The sequence below is a fragment of the Balaenoptera musculus genome, chromosome 14 (assembly GCF_009873245.2).
Source record: "Balaenoptera musculus isolate JJ_BM4_2016_0621 chromosome 14, mBalMus1.pri.v3, whole genome shotgun sequence".
Classification (NCBI taxonomy): domain Eukaryota; kingdom Metazoa; phylum Chordata; class Mammalia; order Artiodactyla; family Balaenopteridae; genus Balaenoptera; species Balaenoptera musculus.
The window spans coordinates 8,577,094-8,591,800 of NC_045798.1; the positions used below are offsets into that span (position 1 = coordinate 8,577,094).

Sequence of the window (14,707 nt, forward strand, 5' to 3'; positions counted from 1 at the left end):
CGCGGCCGTTCGTGGGGGAGGGCCCAGAAGGAGGCGGCGCTGACCCTCGGGGGACGGGGCCGGGCGAAAGGCGTGACCTCCCCCTCGGGTACGAGTGCCGCGCCGCCTCAGGAGGGTCGCGGGAGAGCGACCCTCTCGGGGGGAATGGGGCCTGGGGGAAGGGGTGACCTCCTCGTTGGGAACGAATGACCCCCTCTGGAGAGGGACGGGGGAATAATGACCCTCCCCCCCAGAGGGCCTGGCGGAACGAGCGACCCCCCCTCAAGGGGGATGGGCCCCACGGGGACGGAGTGACCTCTCCTTCAGGAACGAATGACCCCCATGAGGAGGACCGGGGAGGACCGGTGACGCTCAGGGGAGATAGAGCCCTGAAGGAGAGAGTGACCTCCACCTTGGAAACGAGATACACCCACCCCCGAGGGGCGGGAGGGGTAATGAGCGGCCCCCGTGGGTGTCTAGGAGTGACCTGGGGGCGGGGTGGGGCGAGGCGAGGCGCTGCGGGCAGCTTAGGGGAAAGAGCAGTCTCTCTCCTGCAGGCTCCAGTGGGGGGCAGCGCTGCCTTCTCGCTGCAGGAGGGAAAGCCTAAATATCCGGTACCCTAGGGACCCTTGGCTGGAGCGACACACGCTGCAAGATAGCCTTCTTAGAATTGAAGCCAGGCCACATACCTACTCCCATTCCGATGCTTCCTTAGTTGTAGGACGGGAGGAAGCAGCCTGAGCCTGGTGAGGGGTTTCTGTGACCATCCTTTGAACTGAGAAAGTTTTATCACAACTTTAGGGAGAATTGGAAAATAGAGGGAAAGTGGAGGAAACACCCACAGTTGCACCACCTGAACATAATTTTCCACCTGTGTTCATTCCCTTCAGGTATGTTATCATAGGTATGTTTTATATTTAGTTTCATTAATTCATTCAACAAGTGTTAATAAACACCTTCCATATCAGGCACTGTCTAGTGAACAGAACAAACCCAAACATTCTGCCTTCATGGAGTATAAATTCTAGCAGATAATTGTGTATACGTTTTTAATTTGTAAGCATAGTCAGTGATGGTGCTTTTCAATTCCTGATTCACACTACATGTTTTCCATGTTACGGCAGACTTGTCCTAACGATAATTTTTAATCTATGGATTGTTTCTTCAGTTAGGGATGATTTCCTTAACCGCTCTCATCTGATTGCTTCTAGTTTGTGGATCCTATGCGTAATCTTTAACACACCATTTTAGGTCTTTTCCTGGAAGTGAGATTCCTAAGCCACACCACCTTGTTTTTACAAATATAAAAAGGTGAATAATAATAAAATTTGAGGAAGACAGTATCTGCCTCTGGAGATGGACTTGTCATGTTAACAGGAGGAATAGAGCTGCCACCTGCCTCAGTTCAAAATGGTCCCAGGAAAAGGTGGTGACAGTTTAAGTGGGATTTTATTCATTCTTTGACAGGTATTTACTGAGTGCCTGTTGTGTGCTTAACAGTGTTCTAGATGCTAGGCATATGAGGGTGAACAGACAGATAAAGTCTCTGCCAAAATGGAGCTTTGTGTAATTGGGGGGACTTAAATTCTATGTAGAAAAGAAAACCCAGTCACTAAATTCTCACTGGAAAGAAACTTAAAAGTACTTTTCCTTAAGAGTCAAAACACATTTACAGCTCTCGTGAATACTTACCCCATAGTAATGAGATGGTCTTAGCCTTACAGATCTTGAATTTAAATGGTTTCTTTGTGTTTTTGAACAAAGTCAGTTAAGAGAAATGTACAAATAAAAGTTTTTGTAAGTAAGTGCCTAGTTGGTAGTGTAACCTTAGGCCCAACAAGAGAAGCTGATCCTGAAAAATGATTAGGAAAAAAAAAATTGTTTCATTTACACTCTTGCCCTGAGTTTATCTCTTTTTAAAAACAGCTCTCTTGAGGCATAATTGACATACAGTAAACTGCACATATTTAAATTATACAATTTTATAAGTTTGACATATGTACACACCCATGAAACCATCAGCACAATTAAGATAGTGAATATATCCAGTGCACTAGCCAGAGTAATCTTAGTTTATAAAGTAAAAGTGACTGCTGATTACAGTCGGGATTTTTCACATAATCTTGTTTTTTTTTTGCAACACAAGTCAGTCTTTATTGAAAAGTGCAGTATTAATACATAACAATTCTTGTTACAATAAACGTGCTTTTAAGAATTTTAAGTCTGAGCTCATCTACTCATCAGATTGCATAAAAAATTAAAATAGTATGAATTTACACATAATGTAATTGGCTCAGGATGGATGTTCCTTTGTATTGATTGACACCTGAAGTTCAGTGCAGAGGTGAGGGGTGCCTTTAACACTGGAAGACAATGCTGGCTTAAGTTTTAAAAAAGTACTATGAGAATGGTCTAAAAAAAAAAAAAGCAGTATTCAAAAATCATTAAAAAAAAAAAAGGTCTATCAAACATTTAGAGAAGAGCTAACACCTATCCTTCTCAAACTCTTCCAAAAAATTGCAGAGGAAGGAACACTCCCAAACTCATTCTATGAGGCCACCATCACCCTGATACCAAAACCAGACAAAGATACTACAAAAAAAGAAAATTACAGACCAATATCACTGATGAATATAGATGCAAAAATCCTCAACAAAATCCTAGCAAACAGAATCCAACAACACATTAAAAGGATCATACACCACGATCAAGTGGGATTTATCCCAGGGATGCAAGGATTCTTCAATATACGCAAATCAATCCATGTGATACACCATATTAACAAATTGAAGAATAAAAACCATATGATCATCTCAATAGATGCAGAAAAAGCTTTTGATAAAATTCAACACCCATTTATGATAAAAACTCTCCAGAAAGTGGGCATAGAGGGAACCTGCCTCAACATAATAAAGGCCATATACGACAAACCCACAGCAAACATCATTCTCAACGGTGAAAAACTGAAAGCATTTCCTCTAAGATCAGGAACAAGACAAGGATGTCCACTCCCACCACTATTATCCAACATAGTTTTGGAAGTCCTAGCCACGGCAATCAGAGAAGAAAAAGAAATAAAAGGAATACAAATTGGAAAGAAGAAGTAAAACTGTCACAGTTTGCAGGTGACATGATACTATACATAGAGAATCCTAAAAATGCCACCAGAAAACTACTAGAGCTAATCAATGAATTTGGTAAAGTTGCAGGATACAAAATTAATGCACAGAAATCTCTTGCATTCCTATACACTAATGATGAAAAATCTGAAAGAGAAATTAAGGAAACACTCCCATTTACCATTGCAACAAAAAGAATAAAATACCTTGGAATAAACCTACCTAGGGAGACAAAAGACCTATATGCAGAAAACTATAAGACACTGATGAAAGAAATGAAAGATGATACCAACAGATGGAGAGATATACCATGTTCTTGGATTGGAAGAATCAATATTGTGAAAATGACTACACTACCCAAAGCAATCTACAGATTCAATGCAATCCCTATCAAATTACCAATGGCATTTTTTACGGAACTAGAACAAATCATCTTAAAATTTGTATGGAGACACAAAAGACCCTGAATAGCCAAAGCAGTCTTGAGGGGAAAAAACGGAGCTGGAGGAATCAGACTCCCTGACTTCAGACTATACTACAAAGCTAAAGTAATCAAGACAATATGGTACTGGCACAAAAACAGAAACATAGATCAATGGAACAAGATAGAAAGCCCAGAGATAAACCCACGCACCTATGGTCAGCTAATCTATGACAAAGGAGGCAAAGATATACAATGGAGAAAAGACAGTCTCTTCAATAAGTGGTGCTGGGAAAGCTGGACAGCTACGTGTAAAAGAATGAAATTAGAATACTTCCTAACACCATACACAAAAATAAACTCAAAATGGATTAGAGACCTAAATGTAAGACCGGACACTATAAAACTCTTAGAGGAAAACAGGAAGAACACTCTTTGACATAAATCACAGCAAGATCTTTTTTGATCCACCTCCTAGAGTACTGGAAATAAAAACAAAAATAAACAAATGGGACCTAATGAAACTTAAAAGCTTTTGCACAGCAAAGGAAACCATAAACAAGACGAAAAGACAACCCTCAGAATGGGAGAAAATATTTGCAAACGAATCAACGGACAAAGGATTAATCTCCAAAATATATAAACAGCTCATTCAGCTCCATATTAAAGAAACAAGCAACCCAATCCAAAAATGGGCAGAAGACCTAAATAGATATTTCTCCAAAGAAGACATACAGATGGCCAAGAAGTACATGAAAAGCTGCTCAACATCACTAATTATTAGAGAAATACAAATCAAAACTACAATGAGGTATCACCTCACACCAGTTAGAATGGGCATCATCAGAAAATCTACAAACAACAAATGCTGGAGAGGGTGTGGAGAAAAGGGAACCCTCTTGCACTGTTGGTGGGAATGTAAATTGATAGAGCCACTATGGAGAACAGTATGGAGGTTCTTTAAAAAACTAAAAATAGAATTACCATATGACCCAGTAATCCCACTACTGGGCATATACCCAGAGAAAACCATAATTCAAAAAGACACATGCACCCCAATGTTCATTGCAGCACTATTTACAAAAGCCAGGTCATGGAAGCAACCTAAATGCCCATCGACAGACGACTGGATAAAGAAGTTGTGGTACATATATACAATGGAATATTACTCAGCCATAAAAAGAAACGAAATTGAGTCATTTGTTGAGACGTGGATGGATCTAGAGACTGTCATACAGAGTGAAGTAAGTCAGAAAGAGAAAAACAAATATCGTATATTAACGCATGTATGTGGAACCTAGAAAAATGGTACAGATGAACCGGTTTGCAGGGCAGAAGTTGAGACACAGATGTAGAGAACAAACGTATGGACACCAAGGGGGGAAAACCGCGGTGGGGTGGGGATGGTGGTGTGCTGAATTGGGCGATTGGGATTGACATATATACACTGATGTGTATAAAATTGATGACTGATTAAAAAAAAAAAGGAACCATTTCCTAGTCAGTAACAGTGGCTCCCTGGGGTCCCTCTTGAGTGGCCATCACAGTAACCCCACCAGGAACACATGAGAGCTGGCCTCAGGTCCAGCCCAATTATTCTACTGACTGCTGGTCTGCACGAGGACCTACAGGAGACTCAAACAGGGCTCAGGAGACCAAGATAAGACACTTGTCATCTCCAACACACCAGACCTGGGAGCACAGCATCCCCTGAAGCTCACTGCAGGCTCCCTGCACAGAGATGCCAGCCTTTCCTTGGTCTCCCTGTCCCAGGTGACTTGGCATTGGTCCTGGGGATTCAAATAAGATTACCTCAGAGGTTTTCTGTTCTTCAAGTGAATAGGGTGGGGAAAGAGGCAAATACTCTGAAACATGTAAGATCAACTCTGCAACTTTCTACCTGAAAAGATCAGACCCTCCTCTGCAGCGTGTCCTCTGCAGGCTCCTTTCAGAAAGCTCAGGTTGAGCAATAAACAGCTCAGGAGAAAAAAACACACCAACATTTGAAATGTACTAGAGAGGAGAGTCACGCAGTCCACCCTTCCCCTGTGCCAACCACTCCTCTCTAGAGACACACCCCGTCCTTAGCACCAAGAGAAGAACCAGAAGCTGTACCCCACCTCAAGCCCCACACCCTTAAGCCTGCCGTTGCACGGCCAGAGGGTGTCAGGCAGGCGTCCCATCTGGGCAATGCCCAGGCTGGCAAGAACTGGGGCGTCCAGCTGTTAGCTGCCAGATAGGGAGAAGGTGGCCCAACTGGTCGGAGTAATACTGTTTCCAAATGTTTACAAAGGACAGGTGAAGAAGTCTGAGTTTCTTTAAAAAGTAGGCCCCAATACTGATGCGTCTGGTTCCTGCCATCCTTTCACCACCTGCTGCCAGGACAGCACTACCAGAGATTAGTATATCCCAAGCCCCAAGAATCTATTTCCTCTTGTTTGAAGTGCCGATGCCAGCAGATGGAGTGAGGCACTGCATGCACAGCTTGGGAAGGGCAGGGCGAGTACCGAGTACCGACCAGGTGTCCAGCCCACGGCTCAGGACCACTCTCAGCTCCTGTAAATACTACATTTGCATAGCACTCAAGAAACGGAGTCATATAATACAACTGGTAGGCCTAATAACTAAACCAACAAGAATGTTGAGAAAAGATCAAACACAAGAGACAAAAGATTCTGGAAGCGCTTCTGTGCTTGTCACAAATGGCCCTGGCCCTGATGCTGGCCTCAGTTCTCAGAGGCAGCAAGCTGATGGGACCATCACTCATCGTGAAACATTCAATCATCTGGCCCAGATCCAAACAGGGTTTCCCTAAGCAGAGAAACATACCTTCTAAACCTTAAGGGAAGGCTGTAGAACAAAAATTTTTTAAAATGTCCATGATGATATCTATGTTTATAGGAATTAGTTCCTTTATTTGCCTGTCTCAACTTCTAAAATAACTGTAATTTAGCTGAAAGACTCTCAAATTAGGAATGTCACATATAAAAAATGCAAAATTTCTCTGAATGTTCTACTTTTGTGCTTAGGATATCAAATTATGCAACTTTATAACAGAAGCTGTATTCCTTAATTTTACTGGAACTAAATGCTGCTAAAATTACAACATATGATAGTTTTGTTACTATTCATTATATCCAGATTCTTACCTGCTAGACAAGATCTACCTTTCACATTTGATAGCTGATGCCCTGATAGTTTCAAAATTGAAAAGATTTCCACACAGATGTATTCCATAATGCAAAAGTATTTGATGAAGTCTCCCAACTCAACTTCACAAAAGGGAAGCAAGATTTTTTTAGAAATTACAGGGGGGAAAGTGTTTATAAAGCTGATATAAATGGGGAGAAAACGCAACCCACTCTTTTCTTTCTCTTGAAAACACCATTTAATTCAGTGCTCGTGAAAACATTCACCCTGTGTGTGCCAAGTCTCAGGCAAGCTGGAAGAAAGAGCCTATATAATTTCTCATAACTTCCTCCTGAATTCAAATGACTCTAACCCTTACAGGTAGTCGCATGTGTGTATCTGTGTATGTGCACTCTGTTTGGGACTTTTAAAAAACATATACTAAAATCATATTTTCTCCTAACTTATTACACTAAACTGGGGAAACCAGCTTCTCTGTTACTGGATCAGTTCAGGCCCTGGAGAACATATCGATGTTACAAACTGGCCACTACACAGATGGAATTACCAACAAAGAGTTGAAGAAGTGGACACTGTGCCTGGGGTAAATGGCTGCCACACACACACACGCACACGCACACACACACGAATACACACATACAAAGGTAGGTTAAACAGAAATAAATCTTCTGTTTACAATGATCCATGCAAAAATATTCCTAAATTTCTTATAAAATAAAATGTGAAAAAGAAAATTATGAAGAGTACTCACTATAAAAAGTAAGGTTACCAAAGGCTCAGGGGTCAGGTATCCCACTCACCATCCGGGGCTGAATGGCACCCCAGTGCCGGAGCCCTGACCAGCTGCCGGAGCTGTAAGGAGAGTAAGGTGCCCCGCCCCACCTGAGGCCCACAGCGCTTGAAACAACGACGGGGTGGAGCAGGGGCACCCCCGCCCCTGACAGACTGCTGAAAGGGAACAGCCCTCACCCCCCACCCCCTCTGACTTCATGTGAGGACAGACACACACACACACCCATCGATACAAGTTGGGCACGTTTAGGCAAAAAATCCTCTTGGTTTCTTATGTACAATATTCAGATTTTAAACACAAAATCCTTTCTGTAATAAGTTCCGGCAGGCAAACACGTTCTGATGCTGCCTGGCCCTTTGCTGTCCACACGTGCTTTGTGCCGAGTGTCCTCAGCCGCAAGAAGAGATGGCCGAAGGGGCTGACAGACAACAGGCGCCAGCCCTTCCCTCACACCTCCCCACAGCCATCTCCACGAGTCCCCTCCAGATGCTCTCAGAGGACAAGTCCCCATAAAGTGCATGGGCCGAAACACAGCCACAGCCCTGTCTCTCTACAAGAAACAATCAATATCCAATAAAGTCCTGTTCCCTTTTAAAAGTTCTTAAATATACAACTTTCTTCATAACACACAGCTGAATGAAGCCTTTGCCCTTCTTTGTGGGAGGGAGAACAACAATGCCTACATATGTTTTCAGGTGATTCAGACATTTCCCCCGGCTGGGGGGAGAAAAAAGGAATGATTTTTCTAAGCTAAATAAAGGAGAGGCCAATACCTTCTCCAAGTGTGGCTGGTTCTCTTTCACATATCTTCCATCCCAGGAAAATAATATCGCTCTGCATAGGACTTTTCCATTAAACATATAGAAAGCATCATCTCTATCTGTAAGAGATTTGTAATGAAAATTTATATAGCAGAGAAAATTGCTTTGCTGATACATAAACCACCTTTTGTCCCTAACTGGATTCATGGTAATCCCTAAGGACGTCCACATCACACTGACCCCACACGCCTAAATGGAGAGAAAGCCATTAACCTGGCTGCACCCCAAGCAGCGGTGGCCTCCCCACACTCTGCCTGTCCCTGCAACTCTCTCCCAGTGCAGTCCATGCAAAAGGAACAGATGGGTGGAAAGTAGAAGTCCATGTTTCCAATTGGCAACCCACGTCAACCCCAAAAGGCTGAAGAATCATCGAAGAGATTTCAGATGCTCTGTGAAGAAATTCACTTTGACTTTGCATACATTACAAGAGTGCATTAATGATACAAGTTGTAAAATACTTTTCCATTCCTTTGGATTTTACATATGATGGTTCTGCATCAGTCACTGCAGGTAGATGGAACAAGCTTTGTTTTTGTGTTGTTGTTTTTTTTTAAACATGCATTCAGCTAGATATGATTCAGAATAGATTAATACTCCCTTTTTATCATTACAGTTAGCTAAAAAATTGCCTGGCAGCCCACCAAACAGGATTTGCTTTAAGACCAACCCACAGAGTCAGTTGGAGACTGAGGGCGCTGGGACCTGCTGGGCCGGCCGTAGTATTGTTTAGCTAAGTGTCCAGAGCATTAAGAAAGTCCTGGTTGGAGGCACGAGGCCTGCAGCACCAGCTGTGGAACCTCCACGATGTGACTGCACAGATCCATCCGCAAACGTTTGCAGGGTGATCACCACTGAGGGCGCACATAGCTGTAGGTGGGTGTTCCTGGGGCCCGATAAGTGGGCACAGTGACGGGGTGGGGGGCGACAGGAGTTGGGGAGTGGGCGGGCAGTCAGCAAGGTACCCGCTGACATGGCTATAGTGGTCCCCGCCACCGTGCCCATGGTGACCCCGTTGCCTCTAGGCAGAGGGATGGGAGCAGGGGACACCGTCGCTGGCATTGGCATGCCGTTGGGCTGCACCACTGTGGTGTGGTAGATGACGTGAGGGGGTGCTGCATACAGGGGCTGGGGGTAGTGCGTGCCTTGCTGTGCGTGCGCGCTCTGCTGGGGGTAGGCACTTCGCACGGCATGTCCAGCGGTCTGGTAGGGGTTGGGGGAGGAGGAGTACGGTGGCACCGCCCCGCTGGTGGGGGAACAGGACACTTTGTAAGGTGTGCCAGGAGTGTACCCTGTTTGGAAGGTAGGATTCGCTCCAGGGTACGTGTTGGGGGAATAGGCAGGAGCTGCTGCGTAACCCATGGGGAAACAGCTGGATAACCAATTTCTTTGGCATTTGCATAGGGAACCGCAGAAGAACCCGGGCTATAAACAGGATTCATGATTTCAAGAACTCGCCGCGGCAGCGGCCTGGGCCTCGGTGACCAGCGCTCGCCGGCCCGGGGCGGGCTCGGCGAGGGGCGCACGCCGCGGAGGCCTGCTTCGATGCGCGGCTGAGCCGCGAGGCCCAGGTTGCCGCCGCCACCTCCCCGGTCCGCGTTCCCCCTCGCCCAGCTCGGCCCGGCCCGCCTCTTCGCAGCCCGCGCTCCCTGCCGACGCTGCGCAGCCGCCCTTCACATAATCTTAATCACATTCAGTGGCATATTGTATGCTTGGCTGAGTGTAGTCAGTTATTGAGCAACTCTGGGAATTTAGCTTAAAAAAAAAAACACCAAGATTTTTAGTAAAGATGTTAAGACAACTCAGCAAAGAAAGAATAGTCTTTTCAACAAATGGTGCTGGAACAACTGGATATTCACATGCAAATGATGAAGTTGGACCCCTACCTCTTACCATATATGAGAATTAACTCAAAATGGATCAAAGACCTAAATGTAAGAGTTAAAACTATGAGTCATATGAAGACATAGGTGTAAATCTTTGTGACCTTGAATTAGGCAGTGGTTTTTTAGATATGACACCTGAAGTTCAGGTGACAAAAGAAAAAAAGTAGATAAATTGGACTTTATGAAAATTTAAAACTTTTGTGCATCAAAGGCCGTTATTGAGAAAAAGAAGACAACCCACAGAATGGGAAAAATCATATATCTGAGAAGGGTCTAAAATCTTAAAGAGTTCTTTAACTCTTATAACTCATCAGTAAAATGACAACCCAACTAAAAATGGGCAAAAGGTTTGAACAGACATTTCTACAAAGCAGATACACAAAAGGTCAATAAGGATATGAAAAGATGTTCAATATCATTGGTCACTAGGGAAATGCAAATCAAAATCACAGTGAGATACCACTGCATCCCACTAGCATGGGTATAATCAAAACAATTGACCATCAAAAAGATGGCAAGGCTGGAGAAATTGGAGTATTCATATACTGCTGGTGGGAAAGTAAAATGGTGCAGCTGCTTTAAGAAAACATTTTGGGGCTTCCCTGGTGGCACAGTGGTTAAGAATTCGCCTGCCAATGCAGGGGACACAGGTTCGAGCCCTAGTCCAGGAAGATCCCACATGCTGCGGAGCAACTAAGCCCGTGTGCCACAACTACTGAGCCTGTGCTGTAGAGCCCACAAGCCACAACTACTGAACCCATGTGCCACAACTACTGAAGCCCTCGCTCCTAGAGCCCATGCTCCACAACAAGAGAAGCCACCGCAATAAGAAGCCTGTGCACCACAGCGAAGTGTAGCCCCCGCTCAAGGCAATTAGAGGAAGCCCGCCCGCAGCAACAAAGACCCAACGCAGCCATAAATAAATAAATAAACAAAAATTTTTAAAAAGATACGTTCATGTAAAAACTTGTACATGAATGTTCATAGTAGCATTATTCATAAGCCCCAAAAAGTGGAAGTAACTTAAATGTCCATCTACTGATGAATGGATAAATAAAATGTGGTCTATCCATACAATGGAATATTTAGCCATAAAAAGGAATGAAACACTGACACATGCTACAGTGTGTATGAAGCTTGAAAACTATGCTAAGTGAAAGAAGCCAAGTACAAAAGGCTACATATTGTATGATTCTATTTTTATGAAATGCCCAGAATAGGCAAATCCACAGAGACAGAGAGTTGATCCGTGGTTGCTTAGGACTGGGGGAAAGAAATAATGGGGAGTGATTGCTACCGAGTATGAGGTTCCCATCTGGGATCATGAAAATGGTCTGGAAAACAGATAATGGTGATAGTTGCAGAACGCTTGTGAATTTACTAAAAGTCACTGATTTGTACATTTTAAAAACGTTGTAGGACTTCCCTGGTGGTCCAGTGGGTAAGACTGTGCACTCCCAATTCAGGGGGCCTAGGTTCGATCCCTGGTCGGGGAACTAGATTCCATATGCATGCAGCAACTAAGAGTTCGCATGCCCAACTAAGAAGGCTGCATGCCGCAACGAAGATCCCGTGTGCCACAACTAAGACCCGGCGAGCCAAAATAAATAAATAAATAAAATTATTTTAATAACACAAAATTAAAAAAATAAAAAGGTGGCTTTTATGGTATGTGAATTATATCAAATTAAAAAAAGAGAGAAAGGAAGGAAGAAAAGGAAAGAAAGAAAGAAAGAAAGAAAAGAAAGAAAGAAAAGAAAGGAAAGAAAGAAAGAAAGAAAGAGAAAGTAAGAAAGAAAGAAAGAAAGAAAGAAAAAAAGAAAGAAAGGAAGGAAGGAAGAAAGGAAGAAAGAAAGAAAGAAACAGGGAGTAGACAATCAAGGTCCTCAGAAAAAAAGTACCTACCACATAATAATGGGGCCAAACCTCATGTTCTTTCTTCATAGGGGAGCACCTCAGACCCTCACACAGAAATTATTTTTATTTTAGACAAAGTTCCAACAGTCTGGATTGTCCGTTTCCTTTGATGCATGGTAAGCCAGTTTATCACAACATTCTTCCTCTAAAAACTGCCCTTCCTCACAGAGGTGGCCCCAGCAGCCATTTTTATACTACATGACCTTATCAATCGGACCACAGGGAAACCTAACCCAAAAGGACCAATCTGATTCTCTCCTCTGGGACTGGCACTGGGAGAGAGGCAGCTCTTTGTTCTCTGCAAGTGACCAGAACTGAGCTGATGTAACCTCAGGGTTTGTGGCAGAGTCATGTTTATGGAGAAGCCAAGAAGGGGAGTTTACAGAAGCAAAAGAAAGAAACTGGACAGGCAAAGGGAGCAGAGGTGAGCAATACTAAGAAAATGGCCTCTTTGGTTTCTGCTGAGTTTCTACTTCCTGGTTCTGCCTCCTTGGTTCACTTTTGCCCTTAAGGTACCCCCGTAAGCTTATAATAAATGTTCGGTTTTTTTCTTAAGCTAGAAGGCTTTTGAAAGTTGGGATTGAAAAGGCTTTGGCTATAGCGCTAGGTTCCAAGAGATGAAAAATGTACTGTCACTGGTAATGTGGGCGTTAAAACAAATGTTTGTATGAATGCAGCAAATTAGAGATGGGAGGCACTGCTTGAGGCCACCAATGCTAAGAGCAGCAATAAATAGATTAATAGTGCATAAAAAGAAATAAGTTCCTATAAAAAGCTCCAAAAGAACTCCAAAAAGCTCATCAGTCTGTTACCATTTAGTTGCGAGGCCAGCAGTGGCTGACCTCTGCATATTAGGGCGTCGTTTGGTTACAGCACAGTCATTACAATGGCCTCGAGATGCAAAAGGCCAGTCAGATGAAGCTGTATGCTTCAATGAAAAAAACGTTTAAATTAACGTTCAGGCATTTATAGATGTAAGATTCACTTATCTGGCACGTAGACGTTGTAAAATCTGTCATTGTATAACATAATGACAGATGCATGTGCTCCAAATGTGTAATTATATATCTCCAGAAACAGCACATTCCCTAAATAAAGAACAAGTTGGTAGCAGAAGTGAGGAATAAATCACTTTATAATTATACTGTTGCTTTCCCCATGGAGTCCTTGAGGCTAAAGCCGGTGTGGAACATAGCCGTATGTTCCATATCTAATAGGCCGTATGTTGACCATATCTGCTAGATCAGTGGGTCTCAACCTATCAGATTCAAAGTCCCTTTAAAAAGAAATATTTTCTAATATCCCGTTAGGAGCCCTGAAAGAAATTAATATGAAATATAATTGGCCTACACTCAAATATGTATATGTAAATGTGTATATATATATATATAAATGTTTAGTTTGCATTTTCATAGTGATTAATCTTGAGCTTTTCAGGTGCTTATAGGCCATTTGTACATCTTTGCAGAAATGTCTGTTCAGATCCTTTGCCCATTTCTTAATTGGGTTATTTGTCTATTTTAGGTTGTAAGTGTTCTTTATATATTGCAGCTACAATTCCTTATCAGATATATGATCTGCAAATGTTTCCTCCCATTCAGTGAGTGGGGGGAATTATAGCTTATCAAAATGGAGAAAATGGGAAGTATGATATTCTTGCAGATGAGCTGGACCTGTTTCTGAAACTGTGCCTTAAAATCTCAGTACATTTGACATTTGGTTTCAGGGTACTATAAAGTCCTCAGAGACCACATCCTTTGGTAGGCAACAGAGAATAGAGGATGGATAGGAAAAAAGCTGCGAATACAAAAGGTGATGGAGCAGTTGTGAGGTCGACTTGCGGGGGTTGTATCTGATATTACTGAAAACAAAGGTATTCAGGAGTGGATACAGTGTGTGCCAGGCACTGGGATATATATGATTATTTACTAGTTATGCATCCTTAGATGAGCTATTTACTTTTGGGGAGTATGTTTCTTTTTTGTTTTATAAATTTATTTTATTATTTAGTTATTTATTTAGGCTGCGTTGGGTCTCTTGTTGCTGCGCACAGGCTTTCTCTAGTTGTGGTGAGTGGGGCCTACTCTTCGTTGTGGTGCACGGGCTTCTCATTGCGATGGCTTCTCTTGATGCGGAGCACAGGCTCTAGGCACGCGGGCTTCAGTAGTTGTGGCGCACGGGCTTAGTTGCTCCGCGGCATGTGGGATCTTCCCGACCAGGGCTCAAACCTGTGTCCCCCTGCATTGGCAGGCGGATTCTTAACCACTGTGCCACTAGGGAAACCCGGGAGTATGTTTCTTTATATGTAAAATGGGGATCGGTGTTATTGTGTCAAATATGATATCGCCTTTATGATAGTAATAACAACAGCTAATATGCTGCTAAAAGCTTTATGGGCTTCCTTTCACTTGGTCTCATGTGAACCTAGGTGGGCACTGAGGAGTAAAACTGAGACTTAGATCATGCAAGGGGTTCAGTCAGGATTTGAGTCCATGTCTGCCTGATTCCAGAATCTTTGCTCTTAAATATTTCATTATGTAGCTTTAAAATGCTGTGAAATCATTTTGTCCACTAAATCATTGTGTAATATTATGTGGGACTATTTTTATGGTTCCATTGCTTGG

At 43.1% G+C, this 14,707-nt stretch overlaps 1 protein-coding gene and 1 pseudogene across 1 annotated transcript in view; one reads left to right on the top strand and one right to left on the bottom strand.

Moving 5' to 3' along the window:
- Positions 1-20: 20 nt before the first annotated feature.
- Positions 21-14,707, top strand: part of IFT81 (intraflagellar transport 81) — a 202,807-nt gene continuing 188,120 nt past the window's right edge. Inside the window, exons 1-2 of the mRNA XM_036874999.1 lie at positions 21-88; positions 781-869. The gene's annotated coding sequence lies outside the window, so the exon portion shown is untranslated. The remainder of the gene's footprint in view (positions 89-780; positions 870-14,707) is intronic.
- Positions 9,030-9,784, bottom strand: LOC118906967 (annotated as a pseudogene).